A 12,295-nucleotide genomic window follows, 5' to 3' on the forward strand; every position below is an offset into this window, starting at 1 on the left:
TTCTGTGGGCTCTTGCTTGAAAGCCAAGATCTCATCTCTCAATGCTTCCATATGCCCTGGTGAGAAAATTTTTGCAATGAACTTGTCCGCCAACTTATCCCAAGTAGTGATGAAATGGTTGGGAAGTCTCTCGAGCCAATCCAATGCCTTCCCTCTAAGTGAGAATGGGAAGAGTCTCAATCGAAGTGCATCTTCGGACACATTAGTTTGCTTGCTCCCCCAACAGATATCCACGAACCCCTTGAAATGTTTGTAAGTATTTTAATTGGCAGCGCCCGTGAAATACCCATGCTGCTCCAGCAATGTCAGCATCACATTGGTAATTGGAAAATTTCCCGCCCGAATTCGGGGCGGGACAATTGCACTTGCATAGCCTTGGTTTGGAAGCACTCGAGGAGCCACTCTAGAATATCTGGGGCGGGACAATTGCACTTGCATAGCCTTGGTTTGGAAGAACTTGAGGTGGCGGGGGAGGATCTAGAATATTATCATTGGCCTGGCGGCCTCTTCTTTGTCCTTGAGGCACAATATGGACCTCATCTTCAACATTGTCATCTACTTCCTCCCTCGGTGGAAGATCTCCAAGAGGTGCATTATTTAAGTTTGCTGCCATTTTGTACTTGAAGTTGTGACACAAATAAATTAGTAACACGGAAGGAAAGAAGAACAATACACAAAACTATTTAGATAGATAGCCAAAACCGTTAGCTCTCTGGAAACGGTGCCAAAAAGTGATCGAAGCCAACCATGCACTACTATTGAGTAGCGAGAGAGGTCAAAGTAGCTTTTACCCGATTAAGTTCGGGATTGATTTCCCATGGAGTTATATATTGGAGTTGAGTGTCTACATAAAGTGGATTTGCGTATTTGCTCTTAATTGCACTTCTACACATTTTTGGTTTTGATTATGATTCTAATTTTATAATGCTACAATGCTAAATTAAGCTAAATAAGACTAAGGTAAAACTATTGCGAGTTGTTCAAATGATTAAAAGGCACTAGGGCAGCGACTTTTGCCTAGGTGGTCAATTGACGGATTCTTAAGTCCAAAGCTAGATTGTCACATTTGGGGAGTATGATATAACCATTGCACGATTCTACTCACTCTACACATCTCGGTAGTTTGAGAGATTTTGCTCGAATTGACTTTCTCAAGACCAATTGGGTATGCAAAATTGTGCAAACAATCAAGGTTCAAGTCGGGTATTACTATCTCTAAGTTTAACCCTTTAATTGGAGCTATCAATCTCTTGAGTACACCCTAATTCCTTGTTGGACTAATTTAATAGACTTATGTTCTCTTTCTCAAGAAGAGCCAAAGTCTACTAGGTATAAACTAGTGTTTGCAACCACTAATTTACAATGAAAACCCTAAATTAGCCCAAATATCAAACACCCATAGACAATCAAGCATCAAAACACAAGACCTATCAATTACCCATACTAGGGTTGAGCCACAACCCTAGCTAATGGGTCTAGCTACTCATAATTAGAGAAGAAAACAAAGAAATAGATGAAGTAAAACCCATAAAAATTAATTGCTAAATTAAACTTGAAGATTCAATGTTGAAATCACTCTAAAATTACTTGAAATAGCTAAAAGGAATGAAGTCACAAGCACAGCTCTCAGTACAAACTATCTGATGACCTAAAAATGGAAAAAGAATCTATTTATATTAGGCTGAAAATCTGAACAAAAATACCCCGGCGGGGCTAGTGCGGACCGCACAAAAATGAGTGCGGACGCACTAAGGCTCTGAACTTGAATACTCAACTCTCTGAACTTGAATACTCAACTCTCTGAACTTGGGAAATGCGGACCGCACGAAATCGAGTGCGGCTGCGGTGGCTTCCATTGCGGTTTGCACAAAAAGAACCGTGGACTGCATTGAGCTTCAACCCCCAAAACACCATCTCTATGAACCTTGGCTCTACGGACCGCACTAAATCGATTGCGGCCACAATGATCCTAATGCGGACCGCACAAAACCCCTTGCAGCCACATTGCCTTTTGGCCTGAATAATAACCTCTCTGAACTTCACTTGTGCAGACTGCACAGAATGGTGTGCGGCCGCACTGGCCTTGTTTGACTTAGCTTTGTCTTGTTTAGGTACTTGTGCAAGTTTCATTCCTTTTTGAGCTGGTTTTTGACATCTTGTCACCTTGTTGATCAAACCTGCAATCAAGCACAACTTGTGAGCCTTTGGGACTATTTTGTGCACATTTATAATCAAAACTTAAGCAAGAAGGAGTGTAAAATGCATCAAATTTCCTAGTTATTACTTACCTCATATAATTGTCATGTTTCATATGTATTCACTTCTTTATTGTAATGATATTATTAGACCATTAGTAAGTGTCGAAGTTGACCTCTCGTCACTACTTTTTCGAGGTTAGGTGGGATACTTACTGAGTATACGTTGTTTTTATACTCATGCTACACTTGCTGTGCATTTTTGTTGCACATGCACATGTACCTATAGTGGCCTGATGGACGTAGCAGCATGGATGATACGGAAACTTAGGTGAGCTACATCTCTCGAGATGACCCATAGCCAAAAAGTCTTTTTCAGTGTATTATATTTACTTTCTGTCCAAGTTTGTATTTCGGACAACTATTGTACCTTATTAGTTTACCTAGTAATTGCTCATGTACTTATGACACCTGTTCTGGGATGATTTTGGGATTATTCAGTAAACAAATTTGTAAGGACATCATTATTTATTCAATGAAATTTATTATTCATTATTTCATGTTTAGCGGAAATGATTGTGAAAATATTAAAATGAGAATTTACTAGCTAAAGGGTGTTGGTTTGCCTGACAGTGGAGTCCGAGGCCATCACGAACCTTAGTGGATTTTAGGTCATTACAACATGGTATCAGAGCCCTAGGTTACCTTAGGTCTTACGAGTCTGGTAGAGTTTTGCGGATCGGTACGGAGACGTCTGTACTTATCTTCGAGAGGCTACAGGGCTGTTGGGAGCACTTTCCTTCTTGATTTCTCATCGTGCGGTTTGATTCCTTTGAGGCTTATGCCTTTAATTCTTTCCTACTCAATCGATGCGACATGAAGCGCTTATTATAAATCAAGAATTGAGGAATTTTAATGGTACTACAGATGTGGTGCGTGTTGTTTCCTCCTGCGAGTTTGACTGTACAGCGAAGGATGAGGAAGGGCATGTGGGAAGTTGTGGTGATTAAACTCCTAGAAGGCCAAGTGCGGGAAACATGAGTCAAGTAGTTGCTTAAAGGAGTAAGTTTGACCAAAATGGGAGAGTGGCAGAATAGCATATGGGTTCAGTGGCAGTGTAACTACACACCTTGAGGAAAAGTCAGAGTGATTTGGGAATTTTAATGGATAGTGATTAGGTCCACAGGCTTAATTTGAAATATTGTCTCTTATGCGGCGGGAGATCGGATGCAACAGAAAGGGGGTCGCTTGATACAAAGAAGGATGCAATATAACTTTGAATTGGATGATATTGTCACACATTTGGCTGATGTCCATAAGAAGTGAACAGACTAGCACAATTGGTGAACGAGCACTGGCTTATGGTGGGTTAATTAGGTCGCAGTGATTGCACCCCGTGCAGTAGTGTTGGAAGATGTCGGCATGTAATTTCCACATGTGGGTTATCTCCTATGAATAGATTAGCGGTCGTGTGGTTGGTGAAGCTTCTGCGAAGAATCCTACTGGCTATCCAGAAAGAAGTCGAATATGTGAATGTAGCAAGAGATTCAGAATGTTCATGAAATGCTAACGAAATAATTTGGATAAATTTGGTTGTTGATTGCGCAAGGTTATGTCAATGAGAGATAAAGAATCTTAGTGGGTTCCAGAGTTGTGTAATAGTAGCTCCAAGCTAAATGGGAGAGTCCCACCGCCTACGATTGGGTTGCATGGTTAACTACTTGTGAGGTTTATGGCTATCGGCATAAGGACGAGTTATTTCAGCTAAGGGAAAAGAATATAAGTGGTAATTTAAGCGAATGGTTCGAGAGATGTGTGCCATAAATAGCCTTATCAATCATGTTCAGGCTTGGGAAAGGTTCAGGATTTACGCTTCGTGAAGATGCGGGTGCTTCATTGAGAGGGTGTTCCTGTGCTAGAAGAGTCTTGGAGTTGATTATATTCAGGACCAAGTCAGAGTGAGTGACTCCTAACAACGGTCCTAGTGGATTCAAAAGTTGTAGTGTAGTGCCTAATGATTTTGAGCCCATAAGTATGGTTAAGAATCGAGCTTTTGCAGCAGATTATAAAAATGAGGCTTGGAATATTCTATGATATCTTCGGCTTGCAGTGTAACATTTGGGGGAATGAGATAAAATGACTTCGAATTCGTATAGGAAGTATCAGAATGGATGTACCAGCTGAGATACGAATATGCACACAAGGAAGTTATGAGGTGGTTCATGGGATTTGAGATAGCATGGTCTCGTGTTACAAGGCCACTCGGGATGAGTGCGGGTCCCAGAAGGGCTATGGTAGCTTAGACCACTACTTGAAGATTGCATATTCTACGGTTATGAGAATTCACTAGTGTATTGCTTTGGTTCTCCTGAAATGAGTTAGGTGAAAAGTTTCTATATGATGAAGTATTAATTTATTAGTGGTTTCGAAGTTATGATGAAAATCTTGTATTATTGCAAATCGGCGTGTTACGTACAGTGAGTGGTATGGAATTTGAAAGTGAGAATCAAGGTTATGGTTCGGTGTTGACAAGGATGTCATGAGCTCGGATGAGCAGGAAAGGAGTTTGGATGTTTAAAGTAAGTTGGTATTGTCTTCAGTGTCATCTGAGATTAGTGCCTTATGCAAGAGGCTTCGTGTATTAATTTGCAGATTCTTGATCTGCTTTATAGCAGTACATGGCCGATGGTGAGGTTGTGCAGACTTGTTACCTGGTGCAGAAGGTCGTGGGGGCGTATCCCACGGGAAGATTGTATAAGTGTGACATGTAGTCACTTGATTTATTCAAGATTTTGGTAATATCACTAATTTGAGAATTTATGTCTGGAGGGCACTCAGTTTATTGGGTTGTGGACTATGGAGGTTTACTTCGGTTATGATGGTTGTTCTTGCGAGTTATAGAAAAAAAGGGATTATTAGGGACCCTTGAAAGGTTATTAGCCTAGTACAGTGCGATCAGAATCGACTAAAGATCTGTGGATGTATCTAAATAAGAATGTGGGCTCTGCATCAAGCCATATGTGTTCATTTCAGCAATGCGCTCCTTATGGAAGAGTACTCGGACGTTGGGTGTTATTTCGTCGTCAACTATTTCATGTGATGCTATATTGCGCCGTGTGAGCTGTGAAACGGCTTGATAAATTTTTTATGTGTTGAGGTTCCGCGTAGCGATGGTGTTATGTGTGCAGGATGGCTCTTGAGATTCATATCATATATCGCATCTCAGTTGTGCTTGAGTTTCGTAGCTTATGGTGCTATCTGTCTCCCCATGGATGGTATTATGCACTTAGCGTGCTTGTGGCTGATATTCAGTATTTAGTAGTAATGAGCGATTTAGCTCGGTGTGTACCTTCTTATGTGAACCTTATGTGTGGATCGGGTGGCACGCTGCCACGGGTATGTTGTTTGGATCGGGTTACATACCGCAACAGTGTGATGTTGAGTACAGTTCTCTATATCTGTTTTTGTGTGTTTTGTTTCCCATTTTTGGAGGAGAGTTCATATTAGTTGTGTGAGTTGAGTAGTCCATTCTAGAGTTCGCTCTCTTCAGGTATCACATTTGAGTTTGTAGCTTATTGGCACATTGTGGCATCATATGGGACTTTTGATCATGTCCGAGGTAGCTTATTGTCTGAGCAGTTCGTACTGGGTGAGACGAGATTATTGGATCTAGGATCAGCGCGGTCGGATTATATGAAGTATATTAAAGAGCAAAGATCATTATTTGGTTCAGAATGTGGTAATGGTTCTTATCAGAAGCATAGACCCAATGATTTATTGACTCGGTAGTTGGTTATGAATTTCTACACATATCTTCCATTGTGGCAGTATTGCGAGAGTTGGAACAAGACTTATATATATATCATGAGGTGCATTATGAGCATCAGATTCGGGGAATATCGGTTATTATTATCAGAGAATGTTATAATGGTCCTATGAATGATGTGGTGCATGGTGAGAATTTAGCAAAGGCAAGCAGTCATGTTCTGGTACCTCGTGTAGTTATTGATACGGTGTTCATATATTGGAAGCAGGCCTGGTAGAGAATTTCGGATGTTGGAATTGGTCTCTAAGCTTATTTGCTTGAATAAAAGATAATATCTTCAGAATTGATTGAGCTAATTTGCTCAACTGGGTTGTAGTTTTACGGGTAGGTACACAAGGTGTTAAACAGTGCGGACAACTCCAGTGCAGTTCTTAGCATGTTCAAGGACGAACATATGTTTGAGTGGGATAGAATGTAACAACCCGACTGGTCGTTTTGAGCTCTAGCACGTCGCTCAACAGCTTGAAGCCATGAGTAGCTTCACTTCAGGTATTATGACTTGTACGTATGGTCAAAATTTAATTTGGGGAAGTTCGAAGTTGATTTGGAAAGAGAAGTCTTATTTTAGAAGCTTTAAGTTGAAAGAATTGTCTAAGATTGGATTTTTGAGTAAACTATATTGGAATCATGATTTGAAGGTTCCAGCAGGTTTGTATGGTGATTTTGGACTTGGGCGTATGCCCGGATCGGGTTTTGGGTAACCTAGGAGCATTTTGGCGCCTATTGTGGAAGTTAGCATTTTTGGAAGAATTTCATAAATTTGGGTTGAAGTGTATTTCAATGCTATCGATGTCTGTTTGGGATTCCGAGTTTGGGAATAGCTCTGTATGATGATTCTAGTATTAGGAGCGCGATCAGAAGTGAATTCGGAGGTCCATAGTCCATTTTGGGGTCATTTGTCTAAAGATAGAAATTTGAAGGTTTTGAGAAGTTTGACCAGAAGTAGACTTTTTGATACCGGGGTCGGATTCCGATTCTGGAAGTTGGAGTAGGTCCGTAATATCAAATATGACTTGTATGCAAAATTTGAGGTCAATCGGACGTGAATTGACAGATTTAGACATCGAAAGTAGAAGTTTAAAATTCTAAAGTTCATTAAGCTCGAATTGGTGTGCGATTCATGATTTTAACATTGTTTGATGTGACTTGAGGCCTCGAGCAGGTCTGTATTATGTTTTGGGACTGGTTGGTATGATTGGTTGGGATCCCGGAGGCCTCAAGTGGATTCCGGATGGTTAACAGATCAAATTTGGAATTTGAAGAAGAATTGAAGCAGTTGGTATTTGGTATAACTGCACCTGCGAGGTTTTGGCTGCAGGTGCGGAGCCGTAGAAGCGACCTTGGTGTCGCAGAAGCGGAAATGGCTGGGTTTGGCTGGGGGCGTAGGTGCGACGCAGCTTCCGCAGAAGCGAGACCGCAGAAACGATCGTGGATGAGTTAGCTGAGACCGCACCTGCTATGGAAATTTTCGCAGGTGCGGAGCCGGAGAAGCGGGCTGGGCAGTGTGTTCTTTTAAAACGAGGGTTTGGCTCATTTTCACCATTTTTTTCCTCTATGGGAGCCGATTTGGAGCAACTTAGGAGTGTCATTTTCACCACTAAGCATGAGGTAAGTGGGTTGTGTTAGTTTTGAGTTAAATACATTGATTTTTGTATAAATTTTAGCATGAAAATCGGTAGAAAGTTCGGGTTGAGGGAAAAACCTAGAAAATTGGTATTTTCGGATTTTGACCACGATTTTGGACATGAAATTAAGAGTAGCTTATATATTTGAGTTCGTGAGGTTATGGATAAACTTTATCTTCGAAAATTTTGGAATCCGGGCACGTGGGCCTGAGGGCGTTTTTGTTGACTTTTCGATCGGGGTTAGGGATTGTTATAAATTGGATTATAATGAGTAATTGAACACATATTAATGGGTTTACATAATTATTGGCTAGTTTTGGAGCATTTTGCATCGATTTGAGTCTTCGGAAGGGTGTGGAATGCCGGTTATGGAACTTCAGAGCGAGGTGAGTCTCTTTTCTAACCTTGTAAGAGGGAATTGTCCCCATAAGTAAATTAATTGGTTATGTGCTTCTATGTGTGGGGGCGACGTACGCACGAGGTGATAAGAATCCGTGCGTAGCTACTATTATACCTATGTCCAAGTAGTTTTAGGCCTATATCATGCCTTGATTGATATCATTGTTAATTTAAGTTATTGTTGTCTTAAGAAGAAACAAGATTAGGGTTGCGTAATAATTGTGTTGAAAGGAAATTGAATTGGGAAAATCTAAGATGTTTTTAAGGGTTTCCATGAAACTTCGTATTTTTGAAAGAATTGAGAAATATTGTAATGACTTAAAAAATCTATGTGTAACGGCGTCGCATGTGCAGTTCGCTAGCGGGAAAATCTCTATAAAAGCTTCACGTTGAATTGTCCTCATTTTGAAAGAAAATCAAGAAAAAAGATTTTGATTTATTAATAAATTATATTGGCCGCGTCGCATGTATGATTCGCGAGCGGGGGAAATTTCGTAAATTATACTTGACCGCGTCGCACGTATGATTCGCGAGCGGGGTATTTCCTTTTACTACTCTTATGGGATCGGGCCTTTCGCCTCGGCAGGATTTGTGTACCACACTCTCATGGGAGCGGGTCATTCGCCTCGGCAGGTTAATAGATGCATCTGTGGTTCGCGTCGTTCGACCCTCGGCAGTGCACAATTTACTTTTATGTTGGATCGGGTCGTACGCCTCGGCATTTTCTATATATATACATCATCCTTATAGAACTCATGCGTAATATTTGGTTAGAAGCCGGTGTATCTTAGGGTTTTTCCCTGATTTGATTTATGACAATCTCTTGATGATATCCACCATATCTATATATGTGTTCCAGTTACGAAGGGAACTTGCTAGCTGAAAACTTTATAAACGAAAGAATTGTTTACTTGCCTCATGCTATTTGAGTTACCGTCATTTTTATAAAAATCCTCGATTTATTAAATTATTGGTATATTATCATTGGACCACTAATAAGTGTCGAAGTCGACCTCTCGTCTCTACTTCTTCGAGATTAGACGGGATACTTACTGAGTACACGTTGTTTTTGTACTCATGCTACACTTGTTGTGCATTTTTGTTGCACGGGCGCATGTACCCCTAGCGGCCTAATGGGCGTAGCAGCATGGATGATACGGAGACTTAGGTGAGCTGCATCTCTCGAGGCAATCCGCAGCCAGCAAAGTCTCTTTCAGTGTATTATATTTACTTTTTGTCCAAGTTTGTATTTCGGACAACTATTGTACCTTATTACTTTTCCTAGTAATTGCTCATGTACTTGTGACACCGGGATGATTTCGGAATTATTCAGTAAATAAATTTTGTAAGAACATCATTATTTATTCAGTGAAATTTATTATTCATTGTTTCATATTTAGCGGAAATGATTTTGAAAATATTAAAACGAGAATTTACTAGTTAAAGAGTGTTGGCTTGCCTGACAGTGGAGTCTGGCGCCATCACGACCCTTAGTGGATTTTGGATCGTGACACCTAACACTTGAGAGAATGTGATTTTAAGATTTACGAATGTTCGGTCAAACCTTGTATTACTTTATTTAGGTATGAGAGAGCATGTGAGAATTGATAGGGACATCTCATCTTTTGGAATTTGGCGTCTAGCAAGCAGCGGTGTACTGCTGCCATTTAGTATAGTGAGACAACTTTTACAGCTGTAGAGTTGACTGTACCACAACTGAGAAACTGATCACATTCGATCCCTATCTAGTTGCTCGACAACGTTTGGCCAGGCATCAAAACATGAAGAAACATATTAAAACAAGACCGAAAGAACACTGGTTTCCTCGAGACTGTTCGGCAAATCATCAAAACCCAAAATAACATAACTTATCACAAATTGTTTTATTTATCAAGTTGCAAAAAAGAAAAAGAAAAGAGACGATTAACATGGAAAGTTTCTTTTTAATACTTAAAATAAATAAAACAACCCAAGGAACTCCATGTGCTGGCTGGAATTAAACTGAACGCCGACTAAACTATATAAATATAAAGATAAACCTAACAAAATTACAACTTACATCTAATTTAATTCTCTGTCTTAATTTGCTGGAGAGTCATTCAACTTGTAAACCACCTTTATTTTACGCCTAAATATATGTTTCAAAGTTCTGCAGAATCCAAACTTTAAAGATCTCTATTATATCTCAAACCTAATCTTAGCATGATGTAATCGGTCAAATAATCTTCAGTATGCTTTAATTTGTTTAATTTGAAAGACTCGCATTCTTAATTAATATCACACTCATTGTAAACAAATGAAAAATTTACAGAACAGAGCTCACCAGATAACCTTTTTTAAAGGACATGTAAGATTGTTTCACGGTTAGTATCACAAACCTTGCAAGTATTTATCTCAATAATACTTGTGTGTTTTAGCAAATTCAGAGTTGGGAGACGGTTGTGCTTAATCTGCCAGAGGAAATACCTGATACTAGTTACTTCTTTCAAATTTTTCGAAAAATATTCTTTTCAGGGGAAGCTAATTAAACAGTGAAGATCATGTAAATATATAAAACTTGTCAAAATCAATTTTACTAATTGTAACCAACTTGTCACTCAGTTTCAGTTTAACTATGCTTCTGGATCGTTACGATTCGAAGTCAGATTGAACATAATTATATAAATTAGAGATCATAGAAGAAAAATTCAAAAGATAATACCTGATGTAATTGAGTACAGGGGCAGCATCCAAACTCAATAATTTTGTCTCAGATACGGTATAATTATATTAATATGAAAATAGATTTTAATTGCGGTATAATCCAAACTCGAATCCATAATGTTAAATGTTGAATATACATATGCTTGAGTACTAATTTTGTCAGCATGTACTTACAAATGATCGCCTCATTGAACAATTAAGATTATTACTTAAGCTTGTAAATGGCTCTAACAAGAATTAAGGTTTTGTCTTTACTATACCCAACCTTAACTCTCGGTTCCTGGAAGCTAGCTGCACGTATTAAATTATGATTAAGAATACTATGGTCTTCTAGTGGGATCTGTGCATATGGCACACGTTACACGAACCATAGTCAAATTCGAGCGCATGTGACATACACCCTTCACATTTTCTCATCATATTTCGAAAAAACAAAATTATTTCAAACAAAATGTTTATGTACTAAGCTCTTTCTTAGAAAATGCTTCTGACAAACAGAAAAAATTGCCCTTCCTCTTTTGCTTGTTCATTTTCTCAACATAATTAATTACCATTTATTGACTTGAGTTGTGTAACAAGATTCTTTGCTATTTTGGGATTTCACTTTCAGGAATTTTAGTTATTTCATTTTGTTATTATAATTGTAATTTTTCTTGAACAAACATTGGGATTCAACTTTTTCTAGTATATACTAGGAGTAATTGATATGATGTTGGGAAGAAGATAAAGGCAGTCAAGAACTAGCCTAGACCAGTATCAGCTACAGAGATATATATATATATATATATATATATGACAATATTGACCCTATTAAACATATTAATTATCTTATACTAAACGATAAAAGTTTATCTTCTTGAATTGGTTGAATTTTAAGAAAAAGGTCTCTTTTTCCAAGTTGTGTGTTTCTTCAATCGAAATAGTCAAGATGATCTTATCAGTAATTTGAAATTTCTTAAAATTCACCTAAAGAATCATAGGCTTCAATTGCAATTTACTATTCGAGTCTCTACTTTTGTGTAATAATTCTTAGAGATCTAGCTTTATAATTACAGAATGCAATGCCCGAAAATCCAAGTATTATGTTGTTCAACCAATCTCCAATAACCTTTTTCACTACCTATGAAGAAATTCTTTTACCGGCTTAGCTTTAAAATATTGAGTGCTACACATATCAAAAGCTCAAATTTAGATGTCCTGTAAAATGTAGTAAATAAATTGTGACTGTTTTACCTTAAAAATGAAAAAAGAAATCATTGGTTTACCAAAGAAAAAAAAATCACGTGATTTAAGAGACACTCTTACTAACTTTTTGGTGTCAAAGCAATCACACAATAATAAGTTAACGTAATTACGAAATAGCTTGGACAAGAATTAAGGTTTGTGTTTACTAGACCCCAAACATCAGCACCTGGTTCTTCCAAAAAATTGAATTAAAAAACATATTACTGTAGTATTTTGTAAGCAGGAATGAGTGTACTAAACTTCTCATGCTCATGCATGTGATAGCCCTATTCTATATAAACCTTAGCACCCTCTTGACAATT

Source organism: Nicotiana tabacum, chromosome 7, assembly GCF_000715075.1.
Source record: "Nicotiana tabacum cultivar K326 chromosome 7, ASM71507v2, whole genome shotgun sequence".
Lineage (NCBI taxonomy): Eukaryota > Viridiplantae > Streptophyta > Magnoliopsida > Solanales > Solanaceae > Nicotiana > Nicotiana tabacum.